The following is an 18,892-nucleotide window of genomic DNA, read 5'->3' on the forward strand; positions in this document are numbered from 1 at the left end:
ACAGACCTCTGTGACACAGACTGCTGTGACACAGACCTCTGTGACACAGACCGCTGTGAGACAGACCTCTGTGACACAGACCGCTATGACACAGACCGCTGTGACACAGACCTCTGTGAGACAGACCGCTGTGAGACAGACCTCTGTGAGACAGACCTCTGTGACACAGACAGCTGTGAGACAGACCTCTGTGACACAGACCTCTGTGAGACAGACCTCTGTGATACAGACCGCTGTGACACAGACCGCTGTGACACAGACCTCTGTGAGACAGACCCTTGTGATACAGACCGCTATGACACAGACCCTTGTGATACAGGCCTCTGCGAGACAGACCTCTGTGATACAGACCGCTGTGACACGGACCCTTGTGATACAGATCTCTGCGGTACAGACATGGGCTTGCTGTGGGTCATGACACACGTAAGTTGGTTTATTGGAAAGACTAATTTATCTCATACATGAGGCTGTGGGGGTTTTCTCTGTGTAACAGAGAGAGATGAAGCTTTCTCTGTGCAACAGATGGGGTTGAACCTTTCTTCTGTGCAACAGATGTAGGTGAAACCTTTCTTCTATGCAACAGATGGGGTTGAAACCTTTCTCTATGTAACAGATGGGGTTGAGGCCTTTCTCTGTGAACAGATGGGGTTGAAGCCTTTCTTCTATGCAACAGATGGGGTTGAACCATTTCTCTGTGTAACAGATGGGGTTGAAACTTTCTTCTGTGTAACAGATGGGGTTGAAGCCTTCTACCGTGCGACATATGGGGTTGAAAACTTTCCTCTGTGCAACAGATGGGGTTGAAACTTTCCTCTGTGCAACAGATGGGGTTGAGGTCTTCTTCCGTGCAACAGATAGGGTCGAAACTTTCCTCTGTGCAACAGATGGGGTTGAAACTTTCCTCTGTGCAACAGATGGGGGTCGGAACCTCCTCCTCAGTGGCATGTCTGTGGTCAGGCGGGCCCCAGGCTCTCGTGATGGGTGACGTGAATACACAGAAGAGACAAGTGATCCCCAGGAAACCCACGCCCGTACACAGACGCGCTCCACACAAGCTGCTCACAAACCCACGCCCGTACACAGACGCGCTCCACACAAGCTGCTCACAAACCCACGCCCGTACACAGACGCGCTCCACACAAGCTGCTCACAAACCCAAGCCCGTACACAGACGCGCTCCACACAAGCTGTTCACAAACCCACGCCCGTACACAGACGCGCTCCACACAAGCCGCTCACAAACCCACGCCCGTACACAGACGCGCTCCACACAAGCCGCTCACAAACCCACGCCCGTACACAGACGCGCTCCACACAAGCTGCTCACAAACCCACGCCCGTACACAGACGCGCTCCACACAAGCTGTTCACAAACCCACGCCCGTACACAGACGCGCTCCACACAAGCTGCTCACAAACCCACGCCCGTACACAGACGCGCTCCACACAAGACGTTCACAAACCCACGCCCGTACACAGACGCGCTCCACACAAGCCGCTCACAAACCCACGCCCGTACACAGACGCGCTCCACACAAGACGCTCACAAACGCGTTGCGTTATAATATTTAATGTAGGATTACATGAATATTGACTAGGATTTAACTGAATATTCAATGTAGGATTTAACTGAATATTGACTAGGATTTAACTGAATATTCAATGTAGGATTTAACTGAATATTGACTAGGATTTAACTGAATATTGACTAGGATTTAACTGAATATTCAATGTAGGATTTAACTGAATATTGACTAGGATTTAACTGAATATTCAATGTAGGATTTAACTAAATACTGACTGGGATTTAAATGAATATTTACTGTAAGATTTAACTGAATATCTAAAGTAGGATTTAACTGAATATCTAAAGTAGGATTTAACTGAATATCTAAAGTAGGATTTAACTGAATATTCAATGTAGGATTTAACTGATCATGCACAGCCGCTGCTACACACATGCAGTATTCATGACCGTGAATAACCCACCGGTGAATAATGCTGACGATGAGTAACTAGAGTTTATGTGAAGTGAACGATGAGTAAGCGAGGCTTGAGCAATAACTTAACTGGTTAAGGCAAAAAGAAAAAAAAAAAAGGTTAGAAGAAATTTTTTTGGTTCCATATATATATATATATATATATATATATATATATATATATATATCGTGAGGCCTAAATATTGGAAAAAAAAAGACGCTAAAGAATATTTTTTTTTCCGTTATATATTTTTTTTTCGTATATCCTAAAAAAATTGGTCAAAAAAAACTACGTTGAAGACAATTTCTATTTCTTTCGTTTCCATATGATTCTTTTTTTTTTCTTTTTTTTGGCGTGTGTCCGAAAATAAAAATGGGTGTAGATTTCATCTCTGAGGTTACAGTTCTGTTAACGGGTGGGTGAGGGCGGTCAACGGATAGATGCAGTCTGTTGTGAACCCCATTTCCAACCCCATTCCCACACACAACTTCCCCCCCCCCTCGCCCCACCCCATCATGATGTCAGAGACTGATTTTTGTACTGATTTCATAGTGGGAATTAATTCGTATATATCTATCTATCTATCTATCTCTAGGCTGTATCTATCTACCTTCCTATCTGTCTACCAGGGCATTATCTGTTGTGTAATAGCCCGCGCTTGCAAGCAAAGCTATAAAATAAGACGTTAGCTCGACCAAAAAAGGCAGGCAAAGCTATAACATGTTTTAGCTGCGCGAGATCCCGGTAAAGCTGAAGAGCAGATATGTTAGCTGAAGGTGATGCTGGTAGCTGCAATACGCGCCAGCGGAAACCCTTGACATATCCACGCACCATATGTTCTACATAAACCATGGCTTTTTGAAAGAGAACTCTCTCTCTCTCTCTCTCTCTCTCTCTCTCTCTCTCTCTCTCTCTCTCTCTCTCATTCTCTTTCTGTGTGTGTGTGTGTGTGTGTGTGTGTGATTCCAATGTTTTCTTTCCCCCATGGCGGTATACTGAACACACGCTTGTTTACCAATGGCGTCTTAGCTACACGTCTCTTCCTTGGATGACAACTGAGTGTTCTACGTCTTCTATCTCATTCGTGTGTCTCCCCCTGACGATGTGATCATTACACGAAAGTGCACTTGGGAACTTATCGTGTTTCATTTTCCTCATGGTTATATATATATATATATATATATATATATATATATATATATATATATATATATATATATATATATATATATATATATATATTAACCCTGGGGATAGGGGAGAAAGAATGCTTCCCACGTATTCCCTGCGTGTCGTAGAAGGCGACTAAAAGGGGAGGGAGCAGGGGAGTGGAGGGGGCTAGAAATCCTCCCCTCCTGTTTTACTTTTCCAAAAGGAACAGAAAAGGGGGCCAAGTGAGGATCATTCCCCTCTGACGCACAATCATCTGTTCCTGACGCTATGAATGAATAATACAAATACCAAAAGACTCTTGGCACCAATGGAGGTAAAATGCTCCAACATGGACATGTGTCTTAAAGAAATGTCAGTGATGAACGTATAGCGTCATATTCCTCAAAACATTCGCCATCTTTTTTTCACCCCCAGCGACTTCAGTAAATTGCTCCACACGAAAGAAAACGGGTAGGAAGGGAGAGAAGGAGGGAGGGGAGAGGGGGGACTTTTCAAATCCTAATTTTTGGCATTATATTCACTACACCACAAGTCTGGTTACCTGACGTGATGGGAAGGAGATATTACGACAAGCGTGTGTGTGTGTGTGTGTGTGTGTGTGTGTGTGTGTGTGTGTGTTGTGTGTGTGTGTGTGTGTATAAAACAAACTGAATTATACATATAAAAAAAATAGATAATAATCTATTGATATTATGGGTGTATTACGCATGACGGCTGGTGAGTGTGGATGTGTGTGTGTGTGTGTGTGTGTGTGTGTGTGTGTGTGTGCCACTGTTCGTCTTTTCCTGACGCTAAGGCTGGAGATGCGATTTAAGCAATTGGATCAAAAGTAATGGGCTTCATCATCCAATTTCCAACTATTTCTCCAGCTGAGGGTGGTTTGAGATGTGAGGCGTGTGTGTGTGTGTGTGTGTGTGTGTGTGTGTGTGTGTGCAGCGTGCGGGTAGAGACAGGCCAGTTGTATGTCCAACTACTCTGTAAATGGTTAGGACAGAGCCATTAGGTTAGTTTGGACAGCAAAAGGAAACCATCTTGTCAACTCGAATGACCCAACACAAACCATGCAATTGGCGCTCATTAGCGAACCATTCTACGACACTACAGGAACTGGGGGGGGGGGGGGGGGGGGTTGTTTACGGAGAGCGGTTTTTCATGGTTACATGAGGTGCGGTTAACTGATTTTGCCGGTTAAATGATGTTCGGATAACTGAGTTTGCCGGTTAAGTGACGACGTTCGGGTGACTAAGTCTGGCGGTTAACTGACGTTCGGATAACTTAACTTCGCCGTTTAACAGACATTCGGATAACTGAGTTTGCCGGTTAAACTGACGTTCGGTTACACGAAGTTTGCCGGTTAACTGACGTTCGGTTAAGGGACTTTTTCCTTCCGCTGGTGAAAAAGCGGAAATTCAAACTCGTTCACTGAGGGCGGAGGGGACACATGTTTCCGCTAGACGCAGACCCGTCCTCCAACAGCGGCCTCCAGCATCTCCAACACCATCACCACCCCTCAACCCTCCAACACCAACAGGGACTCCCCTCCCCCCACTAACACCCCCACACCCCCAAGAACTTTCTAATCCCAGGCTAATCGCCTCGCTCTTCGGTGCACTGACCCCGGAAGACGACCCACCCAGCAGACGACAGAGACAAGACGACCCACCCAGCAGACGACAGACACGACGACCCACCCAGCAGACGACAGAGACAAGACGACCCACCCAGCAGACGACAGACACGACGACCCACCCAGCAGACGACAGAGACAAGACGACCCACCCAGCAGACGACAGAGACAACGACCCACAGTGCTGCACCGAAGGTGTCACGGGATGGGACACTGCCACGGGATGGTATGGGATGGGACACAGTACCTCGGGATGGTATGGGATGGGACACAGTACCACGGGATGATATGGGATGGGACACAGTACCACGGGATGATATGGGATGGGACACAGTACCACGGGATGATATGGGATGGGACACAGTACCACGGGATGGTATGGGATGGGACACAGTACCTCGGGACGGGACACAGTTTCCACCCAGACCAGCATCATGAAAGTCCCTGACAAGATTTATATGATTCAAGATGTTTATAGGAGCCTGTTGCTGAGCCATAAACATTCTCGTGCTTCACATTAGCAACGGTGTAGACAGGAGGACCAGGGCGTGGCAGGCTCTCTGGCATGGTTGGTGAGAGTCAGGGGCGCCCCGGACATGGCTGGTGAGAGTCAGGGGCGCCCCGGACATGGCTGGTGAGTCAGGGGCGCCCCGGGCATGGCTGGTGAGGGTCAGGGGCGCCCCAGCCATGGCTGGTGAGTCAGGGGCGCCCCGGGCATGGCTGGTGAGGGTCAGGGGCGCCCCGGACATGGCTGGTGAGTGAGGGGCGCCCCGGGCATGGCTGGTGAGAGTCAGGGGCGCCCCGGGCATGGCTGGTGAGTGAGGGGCGCCCCGGGCATGGCTGGTGAGAGTCAGGGGCGCCCCGGGCATGGCTGATGAGTCAGGGGCGCCCCGGGTATGGCTGGCGAGAGTCAAGGGCGCCCCGGGCATGGCTGGTGAGAGTCTAGGGCCCTCAGACATCGCTGGTGTGTGTGTATGTGTGAGAGAGAGAGAGAGAGAGAGAGAGAGAGACGCCCTCCGAGCAGCTAGCGGCTGGCTTGCTGGCCGTCCTAGGCCAGCCTCTAACACCCCCGCTGGTCGGTCCCGTCGTACAGGTCCTCCCGCCCACACAGAGCATGTCCCCCCGCCGCATTTCAACCACCAAAATGTCACCAGTAATCGCATTACATCGGGTTCCTGACCACGACGATCTACGGTTACACTGACCCACTGGTCGTAAAGACGACCTGGTGATAGAAATACAAGGGCTGACCGACTCTAAGTACGCTTGGAGACATCGATCCAATCATTGTAAACAGAGGAGGACTGTTGAAAGCGGTGTTTAAGCGACCTTGTGGTTCTGCGGAGTTAATCGCGTTGCATCGCGTTTCTGTCCAGGATGACGTACGACTACGCCATTCCACTGGTCGTAGTGACGACCTGGCAATGGGAACATACCCATCGACTCCAAATATAATGAAGACATCTGTCTAATAACCACAAATAAAGGTAGAGGATTTGAAAGTATTATTCTTTTCCCTTTTTTTTTTTTATCGGACATTTACATGCCTGCCCCTGGGAAATTCAAACCACAGTATCATTTGCTTCAGAGAACCACGACCTAGAACCTTGGACTGGTTCAGTCACTTCATCTCTTGGTCTGATAACATACGATTTCACTTCGAGTCGACAGAACGCATCACAGTCCTTGAGGTACATGTTATTTCAACCGCTAGCACACGAAACTACGACCCTTGAGCACGACAGTACGACCCATGAGTATGAAGGTACGACCCTTGGGCGTGACGGTCTAGCCTTTGACCTTACACTTGAGGGAGGGTGGTCAGGTCAAAGTCCGCGTACTCCACTCGAGGATAAACAGATAAAGAACCATTACCTCTCCTTGCAGTACCCCCACAGTTCACCGACCCGGTCCTTTGCGTCCATTAACATCCATCCTTCTACCTTCCATCTATTCTTTGAGGAATTTCAACTCATCAACCCGAAAGGCGTGGTGGGGGCCAAGCAGAGAGAGTTCCGCTCCATTGGTTTCACTCATTGTGTGAGCTTCTTCGTCAGCCATTAGTGGCATTCCTCGACCTCATATATCCTTTCCCTCAAGCATTTCCTCAATGAAACCTGCTTCCTGGAAATATGAGTTTCTATCTTTTCTCAATGGTAATTTAGTCTTTCTTTTTTCTAATGAAGAGTCTATATACAGACACCTACCGGCAACATATCGTACCAACAGTCACCTACCGGCAACATATCGTACCAACAGTCACCTACCGGCAACATATCGTACCAATAGTCACCTACCGGCAACATATCGTACCAACAGTCACCTACCGGCAACATATCGTACCAATAGTCACCTACCGGCAACATATCGTACCAACAGACACCTACCGGCAACATATCGTACCAACAGTCACCTACCGGCAACATATCGTACCAACAGTCACCTACCGGCAACATATCTTCCAGGAGGACTCAATAACCAGAACGAAACAAGCGTAACAACAGTTTGCCAACAGTCAACAGTAGGGTAACGGCTGGTAACAACGGTTTCAATCACCATTACATCACTAGCTCACAAGAACTATGGACACTAACATCAAATATGGAGATGATGATGATAATAATAATAATAATAATAATAATAATAATAATAATGATAATAATGATAATAATAAAGAGGAAGAAGAAGAAGAAGATGATGATGATGAAGAAGAAGAAAAGGTATATATAATATTAATGTGAGCGCCTTTAGTAGCTTATGCAAAACCCCACAGGCGAAACTGTTATGTGTGGAGGACGCTGTATGTCTCTCTCTCTCTCTCTGGCTCCCTCCTCCCTCTCCCCTTGGCTATCCCCAGTGTTGGCACTACCCTGAGGTCATGGACCCCCTGGTTATATGTCCCTGAGGTTACGGGGCAATACAGATGTATATATATATATATATATATATATATATATATATATATATATATATATATATATATATATATATATATATATAGCTTTATAGAAGGAGAGAGTATTGGAAGGAAAACTTCTACAAAAACATCAACAGTTTTCAAAGGACTCTGAATATAAGTCAAAATCAAAGGAATTACTTTTGATCTAACTACAGTGAGGACCCTGGTCTCAGAGCAGCGTGAATCATGCCCTACTTAACACGTAAAGTGTAATTTTACTTTCTGTTGACCCCAAGGGAAAGTGTGGCCTGCAGCTACTTCCTCCCTTGGGACATAAAGACAATCACTTGTGTGTTCTCAAGATCATCTGACTTTCTCCTTCGTCACGTTCCCCTCCTAGACTCCAAGCCTGTGAGAGAGAGAGAGAGAGAGAGAGAGAGAGAGAGAGAGAGAGAGAGAGAGAGAGAGAGAGAGAGAGAGGCTGTTCTCCTTAAGTAATAAATGGCTGCCCACTTCCCTCCTCTTCCCAGCCATAAGACTCTACTATCACCACAATCTTTTTTTTTTTCTTATTCGGTGCCGAAGGCTCCCGTCAAGGACTCAAATCTCCCCTCCCCTTCCCCCCTTCCCCTTTATAGTGGCCAAGCCTTCAATGCAACATCAAGTTAAGGAGAGAGAGAGAGAGAGAGAGAGAGAGAGAGAGAGAGAGAGAGAGAGAGAGAGAGAGAGAGAGAGAGAGAGAGAGAGAGAGAAGATAAGAGCTGAATCCAAAGTTTCTGATCTCGGGAGGGGCTTTTTCCAAGGAGCCGCACTTTGTTCGGCTCAACTTCCTCCTTCCAGCGAGCCTTCTTGGCCGGCCTATCCAGAAGCCTCTTCCAGAACCTCGCCTATACCTCTGGCGGGCGAGAATGGCGTTATTACGGAACCAATCCAGTTAAGAGCAGGAATATATTACTCACGAGTCCTCTGGTGGTTCATTAAAGAACCCATTTCTCAACACCCAGTAAGACCCCCTGGCGCGAAGAAATACCTCCCTTGGACCATATGGTGCTTCCAAGGGTAAGACTTGTGGCCTTAGACACAACGTTCACAAAAACTCGTCTTTCCAGGAATACATTCGTCTCTCCAGAATCCTTCCGTCTGCCAGAGGGTCATGTGCTTCTTTTTCTTCGAAGGCTTTTTCGTGGTCTACTGAATATTTCCAGAATCTGCGTATCGATGGTATGATCTATGTGTGTTTCCATAACCCAAGTGGGTGATGAAGATCGTAAATAGGTTCTTTCCATGGATCCTTAAGCCATAAGAGTGTTTCCAGCGTCTACGGACGATTACTCGTATTCATAAAACCTTTTCCAGACCTATGTGATATTTCACATGCCTTCCCTCCAGCCCAGATTCTTGTCCTTCTAGTCCTTCCAGGACCTAGCTTGTACTTTCCAGGACTCTGAGTGTATCAAGGCTTCAAAGATAATTCAATCCTGGTAATTCCAGCACTGAAATAGCACGAAGTCTCTATTCCAAACCTCATCAGCGAGTATAGACAAAGCTCTGCCTCTTCACGGTCCATAACCGTGGTTCCAGGACCATCAAGCCTTTTTCCATGACAAATGTACTTCCAGCTCCCACGTGCGGAACAGAGCAAGGCAACCTTCTGGAACACCTTCCGTAATAATTCCAGCACATGAATGCACTTTTACCACAGACGAATCTGTGGCGAAAACCCATGTGGATGAGATCAGAACCCATGTGATAGGATCAAAACCCATGTGGGTGAGATCAGAACTCATGCGATGAGATCAAAACCAATGTGATAAGATCAAAACCCATATGATATCATATCTCATGTGATGAGATCAAAACCCATGTGGGTGAGATCAGAACCCATGTGGGTGAGATCAAAACCCATGTGGGTGAGATCAGAACCCATGTAGGTGAGATCAAAACCCATGTGGGTGAGATCAAAACCCATGTGGGTGTGATCAAAACCCATGTGGGTGTGATCAAAATCCATGTGGTTGAGATCAAAACCCATGTGATACGATCAAAACCCATGTGGATGAGATCAAAACCCATGTGGGTGAGGTCAAAACCCATATGATGAGATCAAAGCCCATGTGATTAGATCAAAACCCATGAGATGAGGTCAAAACCCATGTGACACGATCAAAGCCCATGTGACACGATCAAAGCCCATGTGATGAGATCAAAACCCATGAGATGAGATCAAAACCCATGAGATGAGATCAAAACCCATGTGGGTGAGATCAAAACCCATGCGATAAGATCAAAACCCATGTGATAAGATCAAAACCCATGCGATAAAATCAAAACCCAAGTGATAAGATCAAAACCCATATGATAAGATCAAAACCCATGTGGGTGAGATCAAAACTTACGTGGGTAATTCTGAAGAGTCAAACTCTCTTTGCTTTCGTGTCATAAAAACTCAGCAAAAAAAAAAAAAAATGAATTCAGTATAACTTACGAGAGACTTGCTTGTTTGTAAACGTGTTGCGGTTATATCATGATGACCAAGAAAACTGCCTTACCATTAACTTGCATGTGCTTACTCATGGTAGATACCGAAAAAAAAAAATATTCCCGGACTTTTCCCTGACCACGGGAAATATTAAATATTAACCAGATGTTACAAAACCGTGGGAACTATGATAGAGACAGGGTGGTAAAGCAGAAGGCTCCTCCTCACCCACAACTGTAGATGGAGACAGGAAAGTAAAGCAGAAGGCTCCTCCTCCCCACCCACCACTATAGATGGAGACAGGATAGTACAGCAGAAGGCTCCTTCCCACCCACCACTATAGATGGAGACAGGAAAGTAAAGCAGAAGGCTCCTCCCCACCCACCACTATAGATGGAGACAGGAAAGTAAAGCAAAAGGCTCCTTCCCACCCACCACTATAGATGGAGACAGGATAGTACAGCAGAAGGCTCCTCCTCACCACCCACCACTATACATAGAGACAGGATAGTGAAGCAGAGGGTTCTTGCCCATTTAGATGTTTGTAAACACGTGTAGATGTTTCCAGGATCTGTGTATGTACTCCATGAAAACACTAGCACACAATGATGCAACCTTGCTTAGTGCTAGTTCAGTCTTTCTAAACATTGCAGCTCAGGTCATCCAAAACCAGGAGAAATGGTTCTAAAGATGTCAATGGCAGGCATCTCTCCTGCAGCCTCAACGATTCCAGAACCAGACTGGAACGTTCCAAGGTCCGCGTGGATGATTCCAGAGACTGCTGGGTCGATGCTTCCAATATTTACTATGTTTCCAGAGGTATTGTGGGTGTTTCCAGATCCAAAGGGAATGCTTTCCATGGTGTCAGAATGAAGCTTTCCAGAATGTTTCCAGCTCCTGAGTGAAGCCTTCCAGAATGTTTCCAGCTCCCGAGTGAAGCCTTCCAGAATGTTTCCAGCTCCTGAGTGAAGCCTTCCAGAATGTTACCAGCTCCTGAGTGAAGCCTTCCAGAATGTTTCCAGCTCCTGAGTGAAGCCTTCCAGAATGTTACCAGCTCCCGAGTGAAGCCTTCCAGAATGTTACCAGCTCCTGAGTGAAGCCTTCCAGAATGTTACCAGCTCCCGAGTGAAGCCTTCCAGAATGTTACCAGCTCCCGAGTGAAGCCTTCCAGAATGTTACCAGCTCCTGAGTGAAGACTTTCCAGCGTGTTAGCATGGTCTGCGTGGGCGGTTCCAGGGTCCTGCTAGGCGCCATTATCACCAGCTTTTCCAGGTTGTGCGTCAAGACCAATGCTTCCAAAGCCAGCACACAAGTTCCAACGACTGGAAGAATGCTCCATCAACAGCAAGATGTCCGCCTTCCACAAAAACTGACTTGTACACTATATATATATATATATATATATATATATATATATATATATATATATATATATATATATATATATATATATATATATGTATATATATATCAGATACCTTTATCCAGCCTGTGCGATGTAGCGCCAAGAACGATGACTGAGCATTCCAAAAAAGAAAGCCCTTCCTAACTGTACTAAGTGGTTATACAGGAGGGGAGGACTTTACCCGCAAAGGGAAAAAAATGAATAAAATAATAATGAGTAAAACTATCACCCTGTGTCTCATCACACAGGCAAAAATGAAGGCCTGGAGGTGTCTCGCGATTGCATGGTGGTACAAACAAACAGTTGTCTGCTGTTTGACTGAAAGCATGAACATCCTTCTGCTTGCATGGTCAACACACGAAAAGTTCCCTGCTTGTACCGTGTGTGTGTGTGTGTGTGTGTGTGTGTGTGTGTGTGTGTGTGTGTCTTGAGTGACCGTACTGAAATTTCCTGATATTCCTTTGACTAGACGGTACGACCCTTGAGCACGACGGTACGTCCTTTGGGCACGACGGTACGACCCTTGAGCACGACGGTACGACCTTTGGACACGACGGTACGATCTTTGGGCACGACGGTACGTCCTTTGGGCACGACGGTACGACCCTTGAGCACGACGGTACGACCCTTGGACACGACGGTACGTCCTTCTGGCATGACGGAACGACCTTTGGGCAATAAGCCCTGACCTTTGACCTGACTCTTAATGGATGAGATTAAGGACCGGAGCATCATACCTTAAGACCGTACCCTCGTTCTCAAGGGCCGTACCTTCGTGCTCAAAGGGTCGTACATTCGTGCTCAAGGGCCTTACCTTCGAGCCCAAAGGTCGTACCTTCGTGCTCAAGGGTCGTACCTTCGTGCTCAAAGGTCGTACCTTCGTGCTCAAGGGCCTTACCTTCGAGCCCAAAGACCGAATATCGAATCAAGAATATTCAAACTTCACCAGATAAAGAAAAAATCGAAAAAAACACAAGACATACTTGACCACCTCGTTCAAAATCTATATCAAAGACTACGTGGTAGACAGTAAGTATCATCGCCACATTTGATGCAATCGTACGAAGAGATGAGGCGAGAGATAGTTTTACATCGAGGTTAAAGTCCTAGAGTTAACTGGAAGCCAGACAAGTGCTCAACCATAGGACAAAGAGAAGATTAGATTTTGAATATAGTGTGTGCGTGTGTGAGTGTGGAGGGGGGGGGGGGGAAGAGGAGAAGGAGAGGGGGAGGTAAACAACAGGTGTGTGGGGGGGCTGACTGACCCTTGCCACCTCCACACTTCCTGCTGCGGCCGGGGGAAATGCTGATCTCTCCGCTTATTACACCCCGCAGGGTGTACCCGTGCTGGGGTGGAGATACGCAGGGTGTACCCGTGCTGGGGTGGAGATACGCAGGGTGTACCCGTGCTGGGGTGGAGATACGCGGGGTGTACCCGTGCTGGGGTGGAGATACGCGGGGTGTACCCGTGCTGGGGTGGAGATACGCGGGGTGTACCCGTGCTGGGGTGGAGATCATCACCCCTCACCCCCCCTTATTACCGCAGGGGAGGAGACCGGGGGGCGGGGAGACGGAGGAGGAGGAGGAGGAGGAGGAGGAGGAGGAGGAAAGGATAGCACTGGAAGCAAGGAAGGGGCGGCTCCTCCTCTCCCTCACCCCACACCCACCCTGTCGATAATAAACACCCTTGTCCTGGGGGGAGGAGGAGGATAATTACCCTGTCAAATTAGAGGAAGATGCAACACCTTACAAACGGTCGTTTCCGGCGCCTGTAAAATCGATGGGGAGAGAGAGAGAGAGAGAGAGAGAGAGAGAGAGAGAGAGAGAGAGAGAGAGAGAGAGAGAGAGAGAGAGAGAGGTCGTCATACGGAGTACCACCTTTCATCGTCCACCTTCGGACATTGTCAAATGGAAAGTCCGAAGGAGGGGACTGAGCCCCTCCCTCGGCGTGTGTGTCAAAGTACACATCCAAAAACATTCAGAGAAACAGCAGCGGACCAAACACCTCACCCTGGGGTACCCCGGCGGCTAGGCTCGCGTTCTACACGGAGCCGTATGGTTCTATATAGACCAAGTAGCATACGAAACAGTCTACATCATTAGGACACAGGGGGCATAAATATCCTATTTGGTTTGGAGTTGGTGGGTGATTTCTTCATAATGACACCGTAATCTATGATACATAATGCCCCTATCCTTCAAGGCCCTTCCCCTGGTCTAGCCATAATGGTAGGTTAATGACATGTTGTGAAGGTACGGGAGGCTAATGGTGTATGATGCTTTACACCAGCCCTAGCAGAGGCTGAAGGCCAGAACGTGCCAGTCAAGGGTCGAACCATTGTGCCTCAAAGGGTTAGACTTTGCATAAACTGACAGACAGAGATAGATACAAAATAGACACCACTACAACCTTTGTTGCTACCGGACGCCGCCTACTTGTGGTAAGCTACACAGCGAGTGTCACCGTCCATTGACGAGAGAGAGGACAGTGTGGTCGAGGAACTTCTCACTCCGAAGGAGTAAATCACTTACTCTGCTACGGAGCGTAGCGCAGCCTTGATAACGACATTCGGAGCCTACATTCTCCTTCTAGGGGGGGGCCCCAGTGAACCCCCCCTACCCTCACGTGTGGACACGTGGCTGGTCTGCACGAGATGTGTGTGCAGCAAGCACCACCCCCCACCCAAACACGGAACGTACACCACCACAAAAACAAGTACATTGGCGCGTGGTGTGGCGCCTCACGCGTCGCAGCACAGGGTTCGATACCCATCGTCATGTCTCGAGTTAACCCTTGCAAATAGTCAATATCAAGGCTTTCTTCTTATCTTTCCTCTACCGATAAGCCATTGTTTAAATGCCCCTATTCCTCCACACCTCAAGAGGAGGCACGACCCACGAACCACAAGTTGGATCAATACACTTTTATACCTGCAACATTTCACCTTCAAACGATTAAAAAAAAAAAAAAAAGTATCAATACCTTCACACCTAAAAGATTTTCCACCAAAAAATTCCTCACATGCAAAATTTCGCTTCACTGACATTTACTCACTCTAGCTTACCAGGAACTGATCAGACCTCATCACACTGCATGATAAGGAAGAACGGCTCCTAATGTGCCAATAACATGACTCTTGCTTTGAGAATACACCCCAAACTTTTTTTTTTTCCTTCCACACACATAAGAGTATATTAACACGACATACGACTCTGACCACATGTTCGTTAACGTGTGAGTATTGACCACACAAGAGTCTGGGACGATTAAAGAAGTGACTGGAGACTCCGGGAGACGACAAGGGAAAATATAAAATGGTTTCAAAGAATTATTTTCCAGGAGGAGGGGGAGGGAGGGAGGAGAGAGCCAGTCCACCCAGCCATCTGGCTCAACGTTGCGTGACAGTACGCTTCGCCAGTTCACAGACACAGCTTCCGAGAGAGAGCGAATTCATTCCGCGACTTTTTGGCGGGGGTGAGAGCCTTTCTCCCCAGCTGATGGGGGGAGGGGGCTGCTTCCACCAAACCCACCACCACCACCCCCTCTTCCTCCACCTGACGGGGCTGACGGGTGACGGGGCCGGGGGCCGGGTTCCAATAAACCCCTCCTCCACTTCCCCATCCTGATGGGGCTGACGGGTGACGGGGCCGGGGGCCGGGTTCCAATAAACCCCTCCTCCTCTTCCTCCTCCTCCTCCTCCTCCTCCCCATCCTGATGGGGCTGACGGGTGACGGGGCCGGGGGGCTGCTTCCACCAAACCTACCACCCCCTCCTGACGGGGCTGACGGGGCCGGGGGGCGCGACATTGCCTAATGCACCTGTGGTGTCGGGTCGCCTCACAAACCCCGCCTACTGCGTGATCGAGTGTAAAGTTGTCCTGGTGTTGTGGAAGATGATATGCTGCTGCTGCTGGTGGAGGAGGTGGAGCAGGTAGTAAGGTGGGCTTCCTGCTGGCTCAACCATACACCCACCCTCCACCATACCCCTATACCTTCGCCCCATGATTAATCAACCCCCTTCCCTCCAGTGCCACGGTACGCACGCCCCTTGCCACCACGAAGGTACGAGATTTTGAGCACGACGGTACGACCCTTGAGCACGACGGTACGACCCTTGAGCACGACGGTACGACTCTTGAGCACGACGGTAAGACCCTTGAGCGTGACGATACGACCCTTGAGCATGACGATACGACCCTTGAGCACGACGGTACGACCCTTGAGTACGACGATACGACCCTTGAGCACGACGGTACGACCCTTGAGCACGATGGTACGACCCTTGAGCACGACGGTACGACCCATGGAGCCATGACGATGGCCTGGCCTTTGATCTGACCCTCAAGGGTTGCCTCAAAGGCCAGCCCATCGTATCCAAGTCTCGTTCCGTTGTGTTCAACGGTCGTACCACCGTGTTCAAAAGTCGTACCGTTGTTTTCAAGGGTCGTACTGTCATGCTGAAAGGTAGTACCGTCTTGCTCATACCACTTGCATCTAAGCCTCTGCTTCCAAGCGAACCACAAGAGAACTGATCCTCTCGCCACCAGTTCCAGGACGCCCTCTGGAAAGGGCTGCGTACCTACGCTTATCTGGTGTGCAACACACCTTCTGCAAGCACTCCAGAGCCAGCTCAACGTCACTGGGCACCAGAGCCCCAGCCCCAGCAGTGCTGCTACTACCACTTCTATAGCAAGAAGAGCCAAGAAGCTGGTAGACTCAAAAGGCTTCAACCAGAGCGCTTCTGGTCAACACCTGAAGGCTTCGAGTCTCCCCTCTGGTAAAGCGGTCTGGTCGACTCTGGAAGACTTGTAATGGCTCTGACAGTAGGCTGATGTTTGGCCTCTAGTTCGACAGCCAATATCAAAACCTGTCGCTACGCTCTAACTAAGCCGCTCCCGCTAACTTAGCCACGACGAAGACCCCACTAGCCACCCCACCGGACCACTTTGGGTTAACTCTCTGGTAGTCTGGACCCTAGAACAACCTCTAGTGACCCTCTACAGAGTCGGTTGTCACTTTGGAGAGAAACAAGATACGGGCGGCGACATTATAAGCACCACACGGTTCGTCACCCTGCAGCCATTCGATATAGCGAATTGCATCTCTGATGATGTGCGGTTTCCTACCCGCCACGAACGTCCATTTGGGTCGGTGAGGAAGTGAGGGAGGGGGGAGGGACATCACGTCCCCGAGTGCAGAGTCTTATACAACCTCGACTCAGCAACTGAGATACAGCGAGGAGGCTGTGGTCGTCTAACCCTGGTTGTTAATGCTGTTGGGATGGAGAGGCTCTGAGAGTCAGCTTTTGATGGATCTAAGAGCAGCAGTTTGTATGTACTAGATACCTCATATCGTCTGTTTCTCGGCGCTACCTCGCTGACGTGGGAAACAGCGATTAAGTATAATAACAATAATAACAATAATATATATATATATATATATATATATATATATATATATATATATATATATATATATATATATATATATGTGTGTGTGTGTGTGTGTGTGTGTGTGGTTTAGAAAAAGAAAATATAATAATAATAATAATAATAATAATAATAATAATAATAATAATAATGAACAAATACGTGTGTGTATTACAATAGCAACACAACTCCTGAGTCAACAAGTGAAGTAGTCATATGTAGGGCAGAGGTGAGGTGCACCACCGCAACAACGTTGGAGGAGGCCAGAGCAGAACACCAACTGTGGTGGTGGTGGTGGTCTAAGACACCCCAGCTCCCTCCCCCTGGGGAGCGTGGGAAGGCCCGGCCCACCATGGGAACGTCTCAACACTCACTACGTTCCTCCTGCTGCTGCTGCTGCACCTGACGGTAACAACGCCAGCAGGTGGCCCAGGAGCCAACCCTTCCCCCACCACCCCAGTCCATTTAATCTTGTAACGTAAACAGTGTTGAAAAGTTACGTAACTTTAATCATGTCTCCCGTACAATAACGGTGTGACGTGTTTGTTTGATATTTCCATATTACTGAACTTACTTAAGAGGCGGTGCCACAGTAAATACCTTTCACTAACCTTCCTGTTTCATTCTGTATTACGCCTAGTACGACAGTTCATTGGACGAGCGGCGGCGACCGGCAACTGTGGCGGCCAACCGCAATGCCGGGCGTACGATAACTTTTATTTTCAAACCCAAAATGTTTTGGTTCTTCGTTGCCATACTTGGCGCCGCGATGATATACGCGCGTAATTATCGTGCGTACGTAGGTGCGTTCGATGACAGTGGGTAGGATAGTTATAATAGTTATATTTTAACAACATTTATCAAGTTATGACAACCATATACGACTATGGCGCCAAAATATTGCCATATGATGACTCTTTTCCATCATCTTCCATTTTCCTGATTCACATAATTATCCATAGCTAATTACCCATATTTCTTTTCGCTCTAAATATCTAACGACAAAGAAGGCAAGACCTCCAACAAACAATAACAACTCTACAATAATAATAACAATGATAATAATAATAATAATAATAATAATAATAATAATAATAATAATAAATATCAATTATATCAATAAATTTTCGAACGTGGTACCAACCTCATCTGAGGCCAGTAATTAGGACAAAATCACTACACTAGTTACTCCTAATTAATATCAAAATTATCTTAGGTAATCACTATGCTATCTACATCTAATTACTGTAGTGAAATCTATTTATACAGCTGAAAGTTGGAGGTAGGTACTGTATTTACCTACTGCCAGTGGTGAAATAGAAAGTAGGTCTACCTACTGACAGTGGCGGGGTAGAGTGTTATTCTACCTACTGCCAGTGGTGAGGTAGAATGTAAGGTCTACCTACTCAGAGTGCTGAGGTAGAATGTAAAGTACCTACTGACAGTGCTGAGGTAGAATGTAAAGTACCTACTGACAGTGCTGAGGTAGAATGTAAGGTCTACCTACTGACAGTGCTGAGGTAGAATGTAAGGTCTACCTACTGAGAGTACTGAGGTAGAATGCAAGTCTACCTACTGACAGTGCTGGAGTAGAATGTAAGGTCTACCTACTGACAGTGCTGAGGTAGAATGTAAGTTCTACCTACTGAGAGTACTGAGGTAGAATGTAAGTCTACCTACTGACAGTGCTGAGGTAGAATGTAAGTCTACCTACTGACAGTGCTGAGGTAGAATGTAAGGTCTACCTACTGACAGAGCTGAGGTAGAATGTAAGATCTACCTACTGAGAGTACTGAGGTAGAATGTAAGGTCTACCTACTGACAGTGCTGAGGTAGAATGTAAGATCTACCTACTGAGAGTACTGAGGTAGAATATAAGGTCTACCTACTGACATTACTG

At 47.5% G+C, this 18,892-nt stretch overlaps 1 protein-coding gene across 2 annotated transcripts in view; it reads right to left on the reverse strand.

The window, feature by feature from the left end:
* Nucleotides 1-18,892, reverse strand: part of LOC139750999 (uncharacterized) — a 221,989-nt gene that overhangs the window by 171,904 nt on the left and 31,193 nt on the right. The window lies entirely within an intron of this gene.

The sequence above is a fragment of the Panulirus ornatus genome, chromosome 10, assembly GCF_036320965.1.
Source record: "Panulirus ornatus isolate Po-2019 chromosome 10, ASM3632096v1, whole genome shotgun sequence".
Taxonomy (NCBI): Eukaryota; Metazoa; Arthropoda; class Malacostraca; order Decapoda; family Palinuridae; genus Panulirus; species Panulirus ornatus.